Source organism: Ochotona princeps, chromosome 5, assembly GCF_030435755.1.
Source record: "Ochotona princeps isolate mOchPri1 chromosome 5, mOchPri1.hap1, whole genome shotgun sequence".
NCBI classification, from domain to species: Eukaryota; Metazoa; Chordata; class Mammalia; order Lagomorpha; family Ochotonidae; genus Ochotona; species Ochotona princeps.
The window spans coordinates 32,689,463-32,711,225 of NC_080836.1; the positions used below are offsets into that span (position 1 = coordinate 32,689,463).

Here is a 21,763-nt window from a genome sequence, read left to right on the forward strand (position 1 = left end):
AAACAAGTGTGGGTCAGGAATAGTGTATTGTAAAATGAATTTATGCTGCTTATCTTTTGTTTATGTTTCCAACTGACTAGTCAATACAATAGAAATACAAGATTACTTAGGTTCTTTGAAAGAATCAAAAAATGTTTATTTTGGTATAAAGATTGTCTTGATACTCATGCATTATTTTTTGTAATATGCATTTTCCATGAATGGGCACCTTGTGTAATAATGAGTATGAGAGTATTCACATACAGAAAACAATACTGTTGAATATGTTTGCCAGAAGTATCAGATTCCAAGATAATGCAATCCTGAAAGGTAGAACAGGACTTGGTGTGGATTTTTTTTTAGGAGAGTGTGATTCAAAATCCAATGAGATAGGGGATGATGGGAGAAGGCAAATTGCTGTAGGTTGAATTGTATCCCTGTGAAAGAGGCTGAAGTCCTAACCCTTGGTGTACTAGAATATAACTTTGGAAAGAGGGTTAAGATGAGGGCTTGCTGGGTTTCTACTTTTTATTTGGAAATACAGTATTTATAATTCATTAAGGAAGAGACAATACTGCTTAAGTAGTGACATCATCAAATGACTATAGTCCTTATGAGAAGAGAAAAATTGGGACCGGGTTGCATCCACAAGCCAGGGAAATACCAAAGTTAGAAGCTGGGAGAGGAGTGTGAAACAGACTCTCCTTCAGAGCCCTCAGAACAGACATGCTACTCTCAGACCTCTAACTTCCAGAAGGTGAGAAGGAAAATGTCTGTTGTATTCAGGCACTCACTTTGTTGCAAACCCTGTGAAACTTGTCTAGGGGTCAGCTGTTCCCTGGGCTTCCTACCTAAGCAGGCAAAGGGGCTGAGAGCTCAGTTTCAGAAAAAGATTTCTACTTAACCCTTTGTTTCTGGGTTTACAGCTAACACTTTTAGAGTTTTAAAGAAGCTAGGTGGAGAGGCTAGTGTCATACTATACTACGTTTGTACATATGTGAACTTGTAACAAAACTTCAATTCATGAATATTGTTAGATAAATGAGAAATATTATTCATGCTATAGAAATAAGCTACTAAAAGAATTAGGACTATATTTTTGCTTTGCTCATCACTTTTTATTTTATAGTACATATTTTTTTTTAAATAGACATTTAGTGAATTAGTGTGTGCTGTCAGCAAAAGTCAATGCAGTTCTGTGAACATGGGGTTCCAAAGAATTTTAATACTTCCAGGTCTAATTATTCTAGGTACTTTGAGTGTCAGTTCCATGATTCACCTACATTTCCCAGGCTATGAGTGAAAGAGAACATTGACAGGTGGTACTTTTGTGTTAGTGGGTCAACACTGCACCTTATGGCTCTGACCAGAAAGGACAGACTGACTTCTGGAATCCTGGAGGATTCCAGAACTCTAAGTCCTGTGACACTGAAGGAACTCTTAGAGTGTGACAGCCAGACCCAATACAAGGGCACTGAGCAGAGACAGGTGGCCCAAGAACTATACAATCACTGAGGCATCTAGCATTTTTGTTGAAAATAATTATACATTGGGAAAAGGGGGACAAAATCTGAGCTTGATTATTAGATATGGATTATAAGTATTAATTTCTGAGTCCTGAACAAAAATAACAGGAATACTGGTAGGTCAAACAAATGTACATTTATTAGGTCTATTGAAGTATGGCCAACATTTTTGTATAAAGCCTCTGTGGTATCTCAACACAGGAAAATTAAGGAAGGGCATGAGGAACTGAATGTACCAGATCAGATGTTAAACCAAATTACATCATTCACAGCTTTTGCAGTCATCAGCCCAGGGAGCAAACTACAGCTCATGTAGCACTTGGTTCCAAATGGTCAAGGCCATCGGCCAGTGAGAGGCAGCTCATCTAATTTTGCCACACCTGAACTCAGGATCAACCAGAGAAGGTCAAATATGCTCCCTAACTCAATCATATTGGAGCCTTTCTTTCTTCCTTTTTTTCCCCCAAGATTTACTTAATTTTATTGGAAAGGCAGATATACAGAGAGAAGGAGAGACAAAGATCTTCCATCTGTTGGTTCACTCACAAGTGGCCACAAAGGCTTTGGACCCTTTGCTTTCCCGGGCCACAAGCAGGAAGCTGGATGGGAAGTGGGGCCTCTGGGATTAAAACTGGCACCCATATGGGATCCCAGAATGTACAAGATGAGGATGTAGTCACTAGGCTATTGTGCTGGGCCCCAGAATAGTGCTTCTTGCTGGTTTACCTCTAACTTCTCCATGCCAAAAGCCTCCAATCAGGTAAAAATCAGAACTTTCCAACTTAAAAAAAAAAGTTAGTGTAGTTTTGTCATTTCCCTGCTGACTTTAGTCTCTGCCAATTGCCAGTGCTGGTGCCTGACTCCCTTGGCACAGCAAGCATAGAATGAACAGCTTTTGTTCTCAGGTGGCTTCTCTGTGCTTATTTATAAAGGTTTCAAGCTTGAACTATGTTATTTTGAGGCAGTTCTTGTGAAGCAGGGACTGGTTGAAATGGGCAGTTTATGTCATATTACTTTCAGATTGGAAGGCAGAACAAGGTGAGAATCTTGCAGTACTCAATTAATGAACAGCTGTTACCCTTGAGACATAAACCATCTTAGTAGGAACACTGTCTTATTTTACAAGAGCAATATAGAGCAAAGAGTAATGCTGCTATTTGTTTGGTCTCAGTGACGTTTAACAAACCGAGGGGTGGAAAGAACTTACTAACAATAAGAGAAAGTGCATTCCCTTATTTTTCCTTTCTTAACCCTATCTAGAAAATGTGGTCAGTCACTTAAATAATGTTCTCAGTATTATAAACGATGTCCTATTGTGTTGCCCCCACAGAGTGCTAAGCCTAGATTAATCCTGTGACTTGAGATAAAAAAAATTACTTTTTAGTTTTGTTTCGATGATTTGTTGGTGGTGGATAGGAGGAGTAGTATACTGACTGAGAAGACAGCTGAGGTCAAATTAGCCTCAGAAGGGAAGGTATGTAATTGGTTCACAGATCTGTTATGTACCCAAGTCGAACATGGTTAGAAATCAAACTTAGCATTTAAGCCTTAGAAGTAATTTTGTCTAGATACCTTACAAGATCTACTCATGTTTATAGGTGGAAGTATCATTGCTGTTCTTTGATAAAAGTTTGCTAACTGATTCATCAACTTGACTTCACGATCCTGGTGAACACAGTGTTTCAGGCAGGCATGGTCACAGTTCAGGTTGGTTCTCAGTTCAAGGTAAATCCTCAGTCTTTGTCTCTTTTGTAATACTATGGCAAAATACCTGTGACTGTGTAATTTATTAAGAATAGAGATTTGCTGTAGTTCTAGAGACAGAGAAGATCAAGGTTGAAAAGTGAGTACCTACACACTGTATCATCTGATAGAAGGTGATGGGATGAGAGAGAGTAAGAGAGAAGGGGGGAGAGAAGGAGAGGGGGAAGAGAGAGAGAGAGAGAGAGAGAGAGAGAGAGAGAGAGATGCTGTATCTGCTGGTTCGTTCTGTGAATGGTCGAATGGCCACAATGTCTGAGGCTGGGCCAAAGCTAAGGAAGCAGAACTTTCATCTGAGTTTCCGACTTAGATAACCTAAGCACTCAGGCCATCCTCCACTTCTTTCCAGAAATGATGGTTTTTTTCCCAGGTGCATTACTAGGGAGCTTAATTAGAAGCAGAGCAACCAGAGGTGCAGCTGGGACCCATATAGAATGCCTGTTCTGCAGACAGCAACTTAACCTTAAACTCCATGGTGCCAGGCCCCCTATCTTCAAGGTTCCAATTCTTCATAGTGTTTCATTGGAGATCAGGTTTCTGATGGGGACACATTCAAATCACAGTACTCTCTTTGTCATGTGACTGAAGAAATTTGCTAAGGGAATTACAGGTATTAGCAATAGGGACACAAGGGAAGAAGTTGATGGAAACCCACTTGTTTGAAATTATAGCCATTTCATCATTTGTGTTTGTGGGTACTGAAATAAGACCCGGGGGAAATTCAATCAGTACTTGATTTTCTCAGGTTCACTAATGAAAACGGGGTGAAATTAGGGTAATACAATCTATTTTTGAGCCATTCCTTACAATGTCATATTAATTCAGACATATCTCAACTTCCTCTCTTTAACTCCTAATCTTTTTATTGTCATATGGTCATTAGGAGACAAGCTTGTTTATCAGAAGAATGTCTTATCTTTGTAGGATGGCATATGTGTGGACAGAGTGATCCTTGACAGAAAAAGGTTTCAGACTGATTGATGTGTTAAAGCAACTGAGAGTTCTCTGATGATAGCCACAATTACTATTTCCTGGTAGAAAAGCTGGTAGAGAAAATTGAGTTCTTATAATAAATTCCATAACTGCAGCTTAGCTAAAAACGATTTTTTAAAAGTCACTTGACTGTGCAAACTAGTTAGAGCAGAAATATTTTAATGATATTTCAAGAGCTTAATGTCAACCATCAGTGTCCAATAGATGAAAATTGCTTTTAGTGATACATCTGCAAAGATGATGGTTTTTTTTTGGGGAGGGTGGGGGTTAGAAACTCTCCAGCTTTGCATAAACTCTGGGATTTTTATCTTTCCTCTGTGTTTGTTAAATAAACTTATCTTTGTTAGAAGAAAAGATAAATGAGACACTACTTGGGAAGTTGAGAAGTGAGTAAACTGTTAAGACATGGTAAATTTATTGTTTGTTCATTGAGAGAAAGAAACAAAGCAAATAACTCATTAAGGGAAACAATTTTCCTTAAAGATAGAGCAATATTTTAGTATGCAGAAAGAGGAAAGAGAATATATTTTGCAACGGAGGCAGCAGCACAGTAATGAAAAACGCAGTTACTCTGAAGGTGAACCCATTTATGTGGACATAACATTTTGTTACATTCTGCAAAATTCTGGGTTGTTCTCGGTTGTTATCCTTGTACTCATTGAGCTGAAATGTGCTGAGTACACACTGTGTAAAGCAGCATTGTGAGAGGCATGACGATATTTCAGTGCATGAAGTAGTCACCATTTCTCTTTTCCCACAACCCACATCTGGATGAATCTCCATTCGATGGTAACTCATACACTCATTATAAGGTAAAATGAGGTTTAGTTCAGTGTGAATGGAAGCTCGAAGTGATTTAAACCATTGCTTTGTGTACATGAAGATGTCAGGCCTCAGAGTGGCTCTGTAATCCTAAATGACCTCGAGCACTTTCCTCTTGTGCTCTGCGCTTGGCTCTTGTTGTTGTTGTTGTTGTTTGTAGTTACCACTGTTTTCATTTATTGATGAGGAAGTTCAGGTTTAGTGTGGGCAAATAACTGCCCAATGTCACTTAACTGTTCAGAAACAGAACACTCAAAGTCCTGCTTATACCATTTGGATTGTTTCTAGTTTTATGTTTTTAAGGTGTGGTGTACATTCTAGTTAACAAGTTCCTTTAACTATAGCCATATAAGTAGTACTAATAGATTGTAGGGAATATTCATATTTTAATTAGTTAATTAAGTGATTAATTTCAATGAGAGAGAGGGGGAGAGAAAGAGAGAATCTTGTATCCATCTGCTAATTCACTTTCCAGATGGCCACAAAGGCCAGGGCTGAGCCAGGCAGAAGCCTCTTCCATTTCTTCCATTGCCATTCTGCTATTCTCAATTAGGATATAAGTACAGTATGTATTCAACCTTTTGAGTCTGTTTTCTTTCACTAAGCACAACTTATTTGAGGGACATAATGTTGTTTATTATCAATGGCCCATTCTTTTTATTGTGTAGAATTCTGTCTTATGGATACACTAAAATTTTGTGTTTTTTTTTTTTTATTTTTTTTTTGTTCCAGTTGAGGGAGTTTTGGTAGACTCAAGATTTTGGTGATAAAGCTCCTCTATTTGTTTTCAGGGTTTTATGTGAACATAGGCTTTCTTTTCACTCTGGTAAATAACCAGGAGTAGAATTATTGAGTTAAGTAGTTAGGTGTGCATTGAGCTATATAAAAACTGTGAAAGTGTGTTTATTTTTAGAAGTGTATATATGTGTATGTGTGGGGGTAGTAACTATTTTTAATGTAGTCGTATAGCATATGAACATTTCCATTTCAGTTATTCTGCATCCCTATCACCACTTGGTATTGCTTGGGATGGTGTGTGTGTGTGTGTATTTAGTCTTTCCACTAGTGGTATAGTAGTACCTATTTGTGGTTTTAATTAGAATTCCACTAATTACTACTGATACTGAGCCTCACTTCATGTTCTCATTGTTATCTGTTTAACTTCTTTGTCAATTTAAAAAGGTTTTGTAAGCCCTGTGTGGTGGTATTTCAGACTAATCCTCTGTCTCCGGTGCCAGAATCCCATATGGCTATCAATTCAATCCAGCTCTATATCTACTCCAGCTCCCTGTTAGTGGCCTGGGAAAGCAATAGAGGGTGGCTTACATCTTTGGGTCCTGGCTTCCAGCTTTGGACAGACTTGCACAGCACTGGCCATTGCATTTATTTGGGAGTAAACCAGCAGATAGAATATTGATCTCTCTCTTTCTGTAACTCTGACTTTTAAGTAAAAGAAACTTTAAAAAATATTTGGTTATTCTTTTATTACTAAGTTTCAAGCATGTTTTGCATACATTAGTTAGAAACTCTGTGTCAAGTATTTTCTCTCAGTTCATGCCATCTTTTCATTCTCTTAGCAGAATTGTTTGTGGAATAAGCATTTTAATTTAAACAAAGACCAATTCATTTGTTGTTTTGCTTGTGGATTATGCTTTTGGCTATGGATGGTAATTTTTTCAGCCTTGGATATTTGTGTGTTAAAATTAAACTTTGTAAAAAAAGAAATTTCCCCTAGCAATAATAGATTATCTATAAATAATACATTAGCTATATCTCCTAACTGAAATTAAATAAGAGACTTCAGACAGTTTATGCAGAAAGAATCAAATGAGAGTTAAGAATGAAGAGACAAGGATTTAATGATAACTTTTAAAACACAGAACTAAAGTCTTTTAGGTCTTGTATAAGAGCAGCACATAAACACAAGAAGTAAAACACTTCATGGATGTTGCAAATACCTATTTGTTTTTAAATTTTTACTGAACAGCTAATATGAACTAGGCACCAAGTTCTACATGGGAATACACAGAGAAGTATGATGGGATATGGGACTTTGATAAATTAGAAAACAGATGATAACACAATGTGTTAAGAACTGGGACTGGTGTGTGTAAGGCCTGCCTCATGGTGAGCCCCATTAGCACAAGTATGCTCTACGTTTTCATTGTTGTGCCTGGCATTACCAAGAGCTGGATTGATAGTCATTGAATAACTAGAATGCTTAATATTGAAGTACACAGTGGAAAGTGCTAATTCTGCCCCCTGGCAGTTTTGAGGATTTCATTAAAAAGCTGCCATTTGAAGTGAGATTTGAAGCAGCTGTAGGAACTGGCTGTTGTAGGCAGGGGAGGTTTGTAAAGGAAGAAAAGGTCAGCATTCCAGCTCCGAGAGGTCTTGGACATGGACTTGTGAAGGCCATGGACAAAAGCTGCAGGTGGAGCAGTGCCATTCTGCTGAAGGAAGTGTGGGGACAGGAGATAGGCTGCCACAGAAGACTGGGCTGGGAGTGGCCAGGAAGTGTAAGCATCAGAGCAGCAGTGGGAGTTGGAAGGGTTCCAGCCTGATTGGTAATGTGCGCACGTTAGTGATTCTCCAGTACTTGCAGAGATCGTCGAAGTGAGGACAAGGCTGATGCTCCAGCCTTGGTAAAACATAATGAGGGTCTGGCACTGGCAATAGAGAGGCTGAGGAGGGGTAGATGTTAAGGCTGACTGTCCTAGGAGACAGAATTATTGTGCTGGGTGATGATGAAGAGTGAAAGGGTGAAGTCAAAGCCAAGAGTTCACTTTTTGGTTTTTCTGATGCCTCAGCAGTATTGTTTGTTGGTGATATACATATAATATATATATATGCATATATACATATATTTAAAAAGATGTTTCTAATTAATGTCAGATGTGCCTCAGAAAATATAACAAACTATAAAGAAGAAAATAAAAACTCATCCATTTTTCTAACAATTGCCAACACTTCATACAAATAACCTCCTTTTAAAATTTGTATTATTTTCCATGATACAGTTTTGTAGGTATAGGGATTCCCCCTTCTACCTATCCTTCCTCATTCTCCATCCTCCATAATTTTCTCCATATTGTCACATATTCTCCATATTAGGACAGTCCTTCAGCAATAATCACAAGTCCAGCATTCTGCTACTTAAGTGTATCATGGCATTGTAGGTACAGGCAACGGTGGAAAGTCTAGTATCCTATTCTCAAGATATATTGAACAGTTTCATATGGAGTTCTTTGGGAATAGAGATGCATACTGCAATGAATCTTCATAGTCTCCATTACACAGTTCATCTATGAGAATATATGTATATACATATTTATCATTACATATATTTATTTGTATTTTGCATGAAAATTGCCTTGTATCAAAGAGAACATGTATTAGTCCTTTTGGGGTTGGCTTATTTCACTGAGCATAATGGTCTCTAGTTGGGACCACTTTGTTGCAAATGGTAAAATTTCATTCTTTTTAAATTCCTTTTTAAACTCCATGGAGTAGATGTATATTCCCCTAATAGCTAAGGAGCCTGAGAAGTTTTTCATATATAAGCTAGCCATTTGAATTTAAATACCGTGGACTATGCCTAACTAAAGATGCCATGATGAAAATTTAAAAAGCATTTTAAAAAGAAATAGAAGAAGGCATTAAAAGATAAAGAAACATACCATGTTTCTGAATTGGTTGAATCAACATAATCAAAATGTCCATATTACCAAAAGTATTATACAGATTCAATGTTATTCCAATCAAGCTGTCAACAACATTGTTCTTAAAAATAGAAAAATTCATCTGGACACACAAGAGACCATGAATAGCCAAAGCTATCCTGAAGAATAAATATAAAGTGGGAGAATAGAAACCCTAGAAGTGAACCCACACATGTACAGTCAACTAATCTTCCATAAGAGAACTGAAAATAACCCAGAGAAAAAGCCTCATCTCTTCAACAAATGCTGTTGGGACAACTGGAAATAAAAAGCAAGACCCCAAATTATCACCTTGTATAAAAATCAGCTCGAAGGATCAAGGAACTAAATCTGTACACAGAAACCATCAAACTATTTGGGAAAAATATAGGAAGTATTCCACAAGATGCAGGCATTAATAAAAACTTAGAAAAGTCACTAAAAGCACAGGCAAAGCCAAAATAAGCACATTTGCACAAAGAAGCAACTAACAGAATGCGAGAAAATCTTTGCACACTACACAACAGATAGGGGACTAATACACAGGATTTACAAAGAGCTTTGAAAACTCAACGGCAGCAAAACAACCCTGTGAAGAAATGGGCCAAGGAAACAAGGAAATGAGCAGGCATTTTTCAAAAGAACATAACCTCCTCTTAAAAGACTTTTTTTTTTTTTCTTTTTGAAAACAGATCCTAAAGATTCCTTCTATACCACAAACCGGTCTCATGAACTGTATTAACATGTTGAACTTCATTTTGAACCTGGATATTGACTAAACTATGCAATGAATTTTTTTCCTGTTGAAATCAACTGAGTTCATGGACAGAAAGTGCTAAAAAAAAAGTCATTTCTTCTCTGGAAACTAAATGAGTGGCAATGAGGACACCATGACATGCCCTCATTAGTCACAGTAGCTGGCCAACAGAAGTTACCTGCCCAGATGCTGAGGGAGGCTTCCAGGTTCAGTTTGATTAACTCATACCTAATGAATTCAACGTGCTGAGCCCAGCAGGAAGGCAAGGCAACAGCCATCTCCACCATGGCAGCTAAAGGTCCTACAGGAGCGCCAAGTATTTTTTAGCCACATGAACCTTGGGCTTGTGTAAACCTGTGCACATAAATGGAGGACAACTTTCTGAGGTCCCTGAGCTCTTGATAGAAATACCCTATTCTAGGCCCTTCCAAATAGAGGGCCAGTGGTCTTTATGTTTGTTTGTTTTTATATAGCAAATGTGACTTTTTTTCGTTGACATGTAGTGGATTTGGTGGGTGGGGAGGAGACGGGTGGAGCTTGGGAGACTGAAAGAAGGCCTGAAAATCAGCCCAACCAGTGAACAATGCAAGAAGGACAGGGGCCCCAAAGATGGACCTGTGTGGTCGATGGGGAAGTCCGCAAATCCTGCCGGCCGGGTCCTGGGCAGAAGTGGAGCTTGCCAAGTGCCAAGTTCCTGGCTACCGCACCGTCCTTCTTCCAGATTTTCCCTGGACACTCTGCCTCTCTGTCAGCTTCCCCACGCTCTGACAATACTGCTTCGCGATGATGATAGTGCTAGGCTCCGCTTCCATTTCCAGGCCCCAGATTAAAAAATCTAGTGTCTCCCAACATGATTTACAAGCAAGAGAAAACAAAAAATCAATACCCCTGGAGAGGGTTGAGAGAGTCGGCTTTCCTTGCGGATGGAGTTTGGCGGAGTGTGGGAGAATTATACCCTGGGCTTTCCTCCACTGAAACGCACAACCAGATTCCTACTTCCAAACAAAGACCTGCTCCCAGGGTCCTCCCCCATGTCACCCTCCCTTCTCTGTGCCACTTCGGCCCCGCTCTATGGACCTTTATTACAAACGTCAAGTACCGTTATGGTGACACTGGATTTGGAAATCGATTCAGATTATCAGTTCCAGCTTTTAAGTCCAGCCATTTCACCCGAGACGTGGCAGCGAGTGAGATCTGATCGAGACCGGCTTCCCGTCGCACATTGGGACAGGCTCAGGGGTTGGAGCGCATGAAGCAGTCAGTACAAGCTGAGCAAACAGCCACTTGCTCTGGGCATTCCCGGGGCGCAGGTGTCCAGGCTGGTCCAGAGCCTCCGAGTTTGGTGGGCCAGAGCCGGACCCCACCTGTGCTGGGCAATCAGCTGCAGCGGCTGGAGTTTGCAGACTTAGAGCTCAGGCCGACTCTCCGGGCCAATGAGCGCATCCGGCGAAGGGCTCCGGCTCCCCCGTGCGTGCTGATTGGCCCCGCGGCACTCGAGGCTGGCCTGGAGCGGCTGCGGGAGGCGGCGGGTGTGGGGTGCGAGTGGGAGTGGTGCGCGCCCCCCGCCGCCCTGGTCCTCCCCGCTGCGCGCCCGCCTTCCTCCGCCTCCCTCCCAGCGCTCCCAGGCTCCGGCCGCGCGCTGGCGGGGCTCCGCATTGCACACTCTGGGGGCGCCGCAGTGTTCGTGGGATGGGGCAGCGGGCAGCCGCTGGCGGCCGGAATCCGCGTGCAGCCCGGGTGAGTAGAAGTGGGCTTCCCGGGAAAGCACAAAAGGGGATCGGGTTGATGCCAGCAGCCCCTGATGGTGCGGGCCCTGGGCCAAGCCCGGGAAGTGGACTGAGTCTCTGGAACTGCCTTTTGGTAGGAGGACAGCTCTCTTGCGCCAACAGAATGGGGCGTCCCAGCCTCTACAATCCCCGCTCCACTGTTTTGGCCAGGCGTGGGTAGAGAACACAGCCCGCAGCCTTGGCAGGTTCGGAGGGGCGTGTGTACGCGTGTGTGTGCAGCACAGGCACGCGGAGGGTGGGATGGACTTGTCAGGAGCTGCCAAGTTCAAGGTTGCAGGAATCTTCCCTGGAGTAATTTAGTAGCTTCCCAGAGCCAACTGTGCGTTCACCAGGAACTCTGGCCGCAGGGAGTCCTGGGCGTGGTGGAGTAACAGCGCCCCACATGTTGCTGCGGGGCCGGAATTGGGGGGCAGCTATGCCTACCAGAGTCCCCTGTGGGAGTGCTGTGCACTCGTGGCGGCTTCCTGTCGCCTTGGAACTGCTTGTAGTTCCTTCGACCACCCACCCTTGGTTAGGACTTGCCCTGGGCTGGAGTTGGGGATCCCCCCTTTTTTTCTTCCTCTCGGGTTAACAGCAATGGTATCTTTTCACACTGGACTAAATGCTGAATTTCAGCCTAAAGCTCTGTATCTGTTGGTCTGGCTCGACTCTCTCTGAACCCACCATAGTCTCCAAACCTCTGGGTACCTCTCCATCCTCTGTTGTCCTAGGAATCTACCTTATGACCTTACTCCTTCCAGAGAGGTTTAGGACTTGAACGCGGGGCTGTTTCTGGCATCTTTAATGTAACAGCCCCTTGCCACTTTATAGGGACTCCAAAGATCAGTTATTACTGGGGGAGGGGGCATGCGGAGACCATTGGTAGAGACGTGTAGGCAGGCTAGCATTAACCTGAAGTATGTGACTTAAGAAATATTAAACGTCTCCTTCTTGTAACCTACCTAAGGTGTGACCTCCAAAATTCAATTTTCTTTGTGGGAGGCAAGGGAGTTGAGATTCTCTAGGGGAAAGCTTATTTCTTGTTCAATTGACTTGCGGCACCTCATACTCGGTTCTGCTCTCCTCTGGCCAGCCATTGCAGATGCCTGGATATTATTAGAGCAATTCCCTTCAAACCATTACATTTTCTTTCCAGCAAGAGAAACTTGAGGTAGGTTTGTAAAATTGTAGGTCTGCACCATATTTCTCTAGAAGACGTGGTGGATGACTGTATATGTGCCTATGTGTTTCCAAGTTTTCAAAAGATATTTGTGCAGTCGTCCAAGAAATGGCTTACTGCACATTTATGTTAAATCCATTTAAATGTAAAATATCTGTTTTCAATTTTAGTTTCCACCTCAACCAGGCGGCAGACTGAGACAGGAGTTAAAAGAGGTTTCCTTGTTTAAACAGAGTTTTACAGAATGCTAGTTCGCAGAGCATGCAGGGAGCTTTCTGAGCTACAAGCACACAAAGCCTTTTAACAACTCTGAACTGATTTCTAAAAAAAAAAAAAATGTATCAGAAATGCTTCCAGACCAAAAAAAAAAAAAAAAAAAAAAGGTAGACACAATACTTGGGCTACATTTTGAAGCTATTGCAATGAATGCTGTAGCACAGACTGCCTAAATACCAAGCTTTAAAAGTTTCAAATATTGTATTATACTATGAAATGTACAAGGCACATTGAAATCCATTATAGTGAAGAGGTCAGATTTTGATCACTTCCATTTTACAGATGGCACAACTGAGATTTAGAGACTGATTTTTCCAAAGTGAGGAGCGGAGTTCAAAGCCAAGTGTTTTCCAACTTCTGCCTCTCCTTCCTTGCTTCCCCCTTTTCTTCCTTTACGCTGGGCTACATCTGTGTTGTGTACCTACTTCCAATTTTTGCACCTCTTTCTACTGGTGAGCCCATGACTTCAGGGACCACTGTTCCCCAAAGGCTTTGCTGTCTGCTAAATAATTAGTAATAGTTAGTTCCTGCTAATGTCTGGGCTGAAAAAGTTTAAGGAGAAAGCTGATAATGGTTTTTGTTATATTGCAAGTGCTTTTAACTAATAGGTTCTTGAAGAACAAGTAGTTGAGACTTAAGAGACTTATGTTATAATGGATGTAACTGAATGCCTACCTCTTTGTTTCAGGGAAATCCAGGGAGCAGTTGTAGCAGAGATATTTGAGGAATACCTACATTTCCCACTTTGTAGTCAGAAACTCTTCATAAGCTCTAGAGATGATGTTGATTAAAGAAAAATCACGGTTCCACTTTTGTAATTAACACTAAGAATCTTATAGTTAACTACTTATGATTGTTAATTACAGGCCCATCATTTGCTAATCTTGTCTTGGAAAGTAATTGTTTTCAGTATACTGTTGGGACATGGCATATTTTTAAAAATGAATGGGATTAATTTTGTTTGCATTAATACAGCTAAATATTGAGTTGACTACTGAGTCTTGGTTAAATATGGGCTTTGGGTTCAACTCTTGGATTCACATATACTACCTTTAGGGCTACAAAACATGATTGAATCTCTGTGTTTCAATTTCTTCATGTGTAAAGTATAAATCATGCCCCCGCATTATGCAGTCTTTTCATTGTATTCATGCAGCAAATATTTAATAACTGCCTACTGTGTGTCAGTTCTGCTCTATGTACTGGAGACAAAAGGGTAAACTCCTTGCAGATGAATTTTACTATCGAACACCTGAGATCTTATGATTTAGTGCATATAACATGCTTAACATGGGACATGTTACCTAGTAAGTACCCCATAATTGTTAGCTGTTGGCTTTATACATTCATACAAGAAATTCTAACTGAGATCCTACACTATTCAGTGTTAGTATGTTACCTGAGATGACACAGATTAGAGCATGTAATGCTGAATAACATATATTTCAGTTACTTTCAATGAAGTATTCTAATGGGAGAAGAGACTTCAAAAATGCATTAAATATATAATCATTCTGTAAAAAAGAATTCAGTGAAAGATCAGGGAAAAAATGGAAAGAAGTACTTAAAAATCAAATTACCCCAAATAAAGGGAGAAATATATTAGTTCCCTTGGGAGCACCCACATGTGATAAGAAAAATAAGGTTACTGTACAAAAGTTCTCAAACTGCTAAATACATAGAAAAAAATGCAGGAAGAAAGAAAGAATGCTTAGATACACATAATGAAAAAAGGAATGTTTCAAGGGTTGAGTTATTAAAGTGAGCCTGTGAAGGGAGATGGATCCCAGGCACACTAGAAAATAACGTAGCCAAATATGAATGCCAAAATCCTTGTAGTGAGTTTTTAAACAGTAACGGAATCCTCTTAAGCAGAGTGAAATGAGGATGGCAGAATCACTTGGCTTTCATCCTGCCTAACGAATAGTCATGGGTAGAATGAAGTGTAAATGACTTCTTTACTTTTGTTTTGCTGAGTTATGTTGCCACATTCCTGTTTTCTCCAGCAGAAAGCGCACTGTAGGTAATAGACACCTAACGAGTTCTCAGGATTTACCAGATGTAATCAACGGGTTCAGCACAGAGAAACCAGGAGGATCAGATGGTCTCTGCCAAAGAGTGTTTGGTCAGTGGCAGCCCACCAGGGCATGGTGGGTTATTGGCTGGTGTCCTGGGGGTTTCTTTGGGGGTGAAGTTGCTTTAGGAAGCACCATTGGGCTGTCCAACCAGATCCTTGTCTGGTAACTAGGTCAATATTCACAGCAAACACAGAGGACAACAACTAACAACTTACTTTGGAGAAAAAGGCAATGATGCCTTAGAGTTGAAGGAAGAAAACCTATGTTGTTACAGTAATTGTACATAATGGCCTTTCTGTCTTCTGAGGCCCTAGGACTCACTCAAGCCTTAATTTAAGTGTATGTCAGCAAATTGTCCTGATACTCCTTCTATTACATGACCTGTGAGCCTCAGAAAATGGTTTGTCTTGGGCATCTGGCATCCTCTGGCTGGTTTTCAACTCTGGATCCAGGTACTGTCACTTGCATTTGTATCATTTGTTTTTTGTTTGTTTGTTTGTTTGTGTTTTGGGTCTGGTGTTTTATGCTTTTCTTTAGCTCTGGGGTTTATCTGTTTCAAGCCTTGACTTGAGTTGGTCACCTTTTTCTCCCACTGTATCTTACTGCATGTGATTTCTTTAGCTTATACTATTTTTTTGATGAGCAGGCATCTTTGTAAAAGAAGCAGGTTATACCCCCAAAGCTTTTAATAATATCGAAAACTGAATGTGGCTGTGGTCTGAAAATTAGTGTTCTCTCCAGCTCTGAAATCACATTGTGGAACCTGCTATACAATTTGGTGTAGTGTGCTTTAAGGATATAGTTATTTATTTGTTTGAAAATCAAGTTACAAAGAGAGAGAATGGACATGAAAGTGAGTTAGAAAAAGAGAGATTGAGACTGAGATTTTCATCTACTGACTCACTTCCCAAATTATTGCAACCAGGAACCAGGAAGTCCATCCTGCCTACCACCTGAGTGGCAGGTGCCCAAATACTTGGATGATTTTTTGCTTTCTTCCTGGGTACATTAGCAGAAAGCTGGATCTGAAGTAGGACAGCAGGTACTTAATCAATATGGGATATTGGCATTGCAAGGGGTGTCTTACCCATTTTGTCACAGTGCCAGCCTCCCAACGTGATAGTAAGAAGATCTGGGCAAGGAACTGGTGTGATAGTCCAGTGGGTTAATCACCCCCTCTAATGCTGGCTTTCCATAAGACAATGGTTCAAGTCCTGTCTTGCTCTACCTCTTTTTTAAAGATTTCTTTATTTTTATTGGAAAGACAGATTTACAAAGTGAAGGAGAAACAGAAAGGAAGGATCTTCCATATGTTGGTTCACTCTCCTAATGGCCACAATGTTTGGAACTGAGCTGATCTGAAACCAGGAGACAGGAACCAGCAGCCTCATCTGAGTCTCCCAGGTGAGTGCAGGGGCCAAAGCAGTTAGGCTGTCCTTCACTGCTTTCCCGGACCATAAGCAGGGAGCTGGATTGCAGGTGGAGCAGTGGGGACATGAACTAGTGCCCATATGGGATACCAGCATGGCAAGGTGGAGGATTATACTGTGGAGTCACCACACTGTCCTCTACTGCTTTATTTCTGATGCAGTTTCCTAATACAGAGCCTAAGAAAGAGCAGAAAATGGCTCAAGCACTTGGGTCCATGTCACCCATGTGGGAGACCTGGATGGAGTTCCAGTGGCTGAGTTTTTGCCCGATCTAGCCTTTGTATTTGTGGGCATTTGGGAAGTGAACCAAAAGATGAAAGATCTTTTTATATCCCTGTCTCATCTTTCCCACCCTCTGTAACTCTGTCTTTCAAATAAAATAAATAAATTCTTTAAAAAGAGCTTTGGCCTTTTGGGCAGAGTGGAGGCTATAGCTACAAAGTACCATCTATGAAGCAGAGAATGAACTTTTATCAGATACCAAGTCTACTGGTCCTTTCATCTTAAGCTTCCCAGGTTCTAGAACATTGAACAATACGTTTTGCTGTTTTCAAGTTACTTAATTTGAGAGGTTTTGTTGTGGCAGCCGGAATGGACTGAGGCAAATACATTATTGTTTTTTAGTATTATATCAATTTTAATATATTAATCTTAGTATTAACTCCAGTCCTAAAGAGTCTAGGAATCTCTATATTGTTTCCAACATCCGCTCCATAAATAGTTGCTGTTAAGGTTGGTTGTCATTGGGGACAGCACATTCTGTGTTGGAGTTCCTAGGATTGAGTTCTGCCTCTACTTATGACCCAGCTTCTTCCTCCCTCGGGCACCCTGAGAGGTATCAGATGGTAACTCAAGTCCTTGGGTCCCTATCAACCATGTGGGACCCTAGATGGAGTTCCTGACTCCTGGCTTTGCCTGGCTCAGCACTGGCTGTATTGGGCATTGGGGAGTGTTCTAGCAGATGGCAGATTTGTGTCTCTGTTGCTCTATTTTTCAAAATAATACAAATAAATAAATTGTATGAAAAGATTGGAGAATATGCCTGATACTGTCAGAGAGCATCCAAGTGAATCAACAAAAGATTACATCATGTTCTTTTATGAAATTTTATGTATATGCTGTAATGTGCAACTCTTAATGTCAGTCCTCAACAAAGACAGATATGAAGGAATCAGATAAGTGCACTCTAGTGATGAAGCCAGGACCCAGGATTGTGAACAAGGACTGAGGAAAGTGACTGTTAAGGAAGACAGAATGTAAAGATAAGGGCCATGACTTACAAAGATAAAGTTTTAAGGGGCAGGGTCCTGTCTAAACATTAAGAAGAAAATCTAGAAAATCTTACGTTCAACTAACAGGATTGCAAAACTATGGTAAGCCTATTTATGGGCTACTAATAACTTGAGCATTATAGGACAGGAATTCCCAGTTGCCATCAAGTGTTCCTCTTTGTAGGAGTCTTTAAAAATTTTTCCCCATAGCACAGTTCTTGTGTGGTGAGAAAGATTCATATCAGATAGGTATAGGAGCCATCCTGGTTTAGAAGTCTAATGGCTGAAGGAGCCACTATCTCCTATAGCAGCTCCATGGAGGAAACTTCCAAATTACATAAGGAGTGTACCCAGTGTCCAAAATTGTGTCTCAGAGAGAAGCCACAAACATCATGATCCCTCAGGTAGTTTGAGTTCTCTCCCAAATAGGGATTGTAGTGTAACTGGGTACAAAGGTATTTTTACTCTTTAGGTTGACATTTTTTCTCTAATCAAGTTAGTACAATAGAAGAACTAAGTAGATCAAAATCTCATGAACACAGTCATATTATAGTTTGCAATTGGCCAAAGTGACAGTGGAGCCAGGTTTCGCCTGCTAGCTACCTGGCAGCGAGCTGTGGGGTTTTGAGGGTCTGGAATTACTGCCTAGGGATATCCATGGATAAGGCCACAGTACTTGTAGATGAGGAATGAATCCTGAGGGACACTCAACGACAGGGTCACTGTACTTGCAGGTAAGCGAGATGAGTGAGACCTGGTGGTTTGGAAGGAAGAGATTGGAAGATCTGTATGGGTCAGACTTATGCACCATTGCATATGGGAATCCAGAGTTGGGCTTGTTAGCATGGGACATTGCTGACCACCACATGCCAGTCCATGAGAAAGCTAGGACTGGGAGCCTGTCTAGCAGGGCTAAATCCCAGTACCAGACCACAACATTCACCAGCTCATGCTAGGCCAAGATGGAGGAGTGGTTTATGCCAGTCAAGGTCTTAGCATCAGCTGGCATGCATGAAATCTGGGTCTGGGAGTGGGCCGAATGGGGGGGACTTGGAAACTCCCCTGGTGGGTCATAGCTCCTACTGGCGAGCTTATGGTCCAGGCCTGGGAGTCAGGCAGGCTGGGCAAGGTAGGTCCAACATTGGCTAATGTGTGGGTTGGTTTTGGAAGGGGGTGGACCAGGCAGAGCTGAGAAAACCTTATCTCACTGGCAAGTCCAGAAACCAGGCTGGAGTGCAGGTCATGCAGGGCTATGCTGTCACACCTACAGGTTTGCATGAACCAGGGATGGGAGCAGGGCCAGGTTGCAGCACCTGCCATTGAGAGTTGGGACTGGGGGCTGGCCAGGTCAGGCTAGGCTGCAATATCCAAAGCAAAGGCCAAGGCTAGTGCTATGCTAAGCTGGGTCAGAATAACCACTGGCATACGTAAGATATATGGCTGGCAACAGGCCTGGTTGGGGAGCAAAGGTGCCCTGGCTGGCTTGTGGTTCCAACTGGTGAGTGTGAAGGCCAGAGTGGGGACTGCAGTCTAGTCTGAGCATGGCTTCAGTGTCCCTCGGCACAAGTGTGGATTGGATCTGGGATATACCGGACTGGGATAGACTCCAGCACTCACTGGTGCTCATGAGAACCAGGGTAGGTATAGGACAGGCTAGGCTAGATCTCTGTACCTGCTGAGCATGTGTGAGCTGGGTCTGGATGTGTGTACTTTACCCAAAAGTAAAAACCAGGATAGGTGAAGGCCAGTCAGAAAAGGCCACTGTTCCTGCTGGGACAGGAGGTGGACTAAGTAGGGCTGGCCCATGGACCCACCATTGTGCACAAGATCTTGCACTGGGTGAGGTTCTGATGGAGGAGCCTGGGCAACTCCTCTGTCAGGACACAGTCCCTGCAGGTGAGTGCAAGAACCACTACAGGGAACAGCCTGGACCAGGCCAGAGAACGGTACCCACTGGCATATATTTGGCTCAGGTAGGGGGTGAACCAGGCTGGGCCAGTTCATATCACCCACTGGAGATTCTGAGCACTAGAGTGTGGGTCAGGCCTGATTGGGTTACAAAACCAGCCAGTTCACATGAGGGCCATGTCTTGGGGGTCAGCTTGGCTGGGCTAGGCTGTAGTCCCCAGCAGTGTGAGTTGGAATTGAGGGTGGGCCAGGCCCAGCCACGCTACTAGCTGTGCTGGCCCCTGTGTTGGCATGCACACAGAAGAATCAAGTCTGGGATCACCTCATATGAAGATTCTTTGGGGATTCCCCCAACTGAATCATTGGACTCAGAGAACTCTAACCAGGTAGAGAATTGCAGGTTCCATGGTCTGATCGTGGAGTACATGTGTCAAAGCTGTGCCTCCTCAGTGGCTTAGATGGAGCAGTGGACAGCATATCCAGGAGAACATGGAGGATATGTCAGTACACTGGAGTCTGCAGAGGACGCCTGGTACCTTAACAGAGGACTGAATAAATTGGATCAACTACTCTGGCCAAGTGTTGGCAGTGAATATCTGAGCACACAGAGACTCTAAGGTGAACTGTGTCAACCAGTGGATTCTGGAGAAATTTCATCATGCTTGGAGTGGCAGTAATTTGAAACAGTAATTTGAAACTGTTGAACTATCCAAACCTTATGAGCAGGATCCTCAGAGAATGCCCCACATTGGGGTGTTGTCAGTTGGCATTCCTCCATCCCAGGGTGCAAAAGCATAAGTTTGGGAGGTTGGGTGTACCTTCTCTCCTTGTCTCCTCCTTTTCCCCCAGACACAGGAAGGCAAAAAGAGAATGTGAAAATGGTGATCTCACTCACCTTCCTATAGCCCTTGACTCTAATCACCCTAATCAACTTTGTAAAAATCATCAAAAATAAAAGAAACAATAATTTTAAAAATTGAGACCTACTTGAATTATTAAAGCAGGTGTCTCTAAACATTCCAAATGACTAAATAATAATGAAGTTTACATAATACATTTGGTAAGATTTCAAGTGGACATGTTAAAAAGTATATTAATTTGTAAATTTTAAAAAGTAGAGGATAATTGCATTATTTTCTTATTTCTTTTTAATCACTGCTAAGTAGTATAACAGATTAGCACTTGCACAAACCATGTAAGTATTCATTCATGAACATCCGGAAATACTTGGTTTTTATACTATTAAAGAAATTTAGATAGAGTGTACTTATTTGCATATAAAATAACATTTATTGCTCTTTTTTATTTGCGTGGTTTTTATTCACAGACTTCACCTTGTTATGAGAAATTATTATTTTTTTTCATAGCAAAGAGACAGTGTGGAGTAAAGGTTAGGGCTCTTGTGTGTTGTGTTTCTAGTCTAACCAGATGCTGCCTGTTGACTTTGGGCAAGGTAATTGTTTTTCTCCAGTTTAGCTGGTTACTATCAACTAACTGACTGACTTTTGGCTGGCTGAGTCACCCACTGTCTGGGCATCATTTGCTTAAGCTATAAAATTAAAGGAGTTGTCCTCATTAAATTTTGAATTCTCAGATGAGTAAAAATATCTTTATTATTGTGTTTTTTTGGCATCTAGAGCTAGCTGTTGATCATCATCTAGTAAGACAGTTTTGATTGGTTTGGACATTAGTGTGGTAAGTTGCTGCTTGGAATGATTACATCCCATATCTGAGTTCTGGGTAGAGTCATGAATGTGCCTGGGAAGCAGCAGATGATGACTCACGTACTTGAGTTTCTGCCAGCGTGTGAGGACTGGGTACAGTTCCTGGCTCCTGGCATTAGTCTGGCCAAACTCTAGTTGTTGGTGTCCAATTCAGGATCTTGAAGCTCTCTTTATTTCTTTCTGGCTCTCTTATTCCTCTGTTTTTCAAATAAACATTGTCAATTTCTTATCTGGAGTAAATATGGTATACAGAAGAAACTAAGCTAAGTAGATAAGAGTTCTTGGCTTCTAAGAGCATGAGTTTTACAATAAAAGGTCTGACACATGTTGCCTAAATTTGTTCTTTTCTCACTGCATAGATCTTTGCTCTTTGATTTGACTATCCATGTGCAATATATACAATTTCTTAGAATTCTTTAAAAAACTCAGCTTCAAGTGTTCTAAAATGCTAACATTTAAAAGTACTAACTTTAATAGAAGTAATATTCTGTGTTTATGCAGTGACTTTCCATAGAAGATCAAAGGAATGGTATTGAAATCACATAGTTTTTCTCATATGTATAACTTTATAACTTCACAGAAGAATTTTCT

The 21,763-nt window shown here is 41.5% G+C and overlaps 1 protein-coding gene and 1 pseudogene across 1 annotated transcript in view; one reads left to right on the forward strand and one right to left on the reverse strand.

Annotated features, from left to right (window-relative positions):
- LOC105942238 (RNA-binding protein Raly-like) overlaps window positions 1-9,826 on the reverse strand; it is a 39,543-nt pseudogene extending 29,717 nt beyond the window's left edge.
- A 1,272-nt stretch (window positions 9,827-11,098) lies between these two features.
- LYPD6 (LY6/PLAUR domain containing 6) overlaps window positions 11,099-21,763 on the forward strand; it is a 114,918-nt gene continuing 104,253 nt past the window's right edge. The window contains exon 1 of the mRNA XM_058664201.1: window positions 11,099-11,276. The gene's annotated coding sequence lies outside the window, so the exon portion shown is untranslated. The remainder of the gene's footprint in view (window positions 11,277-21,763) is intronic.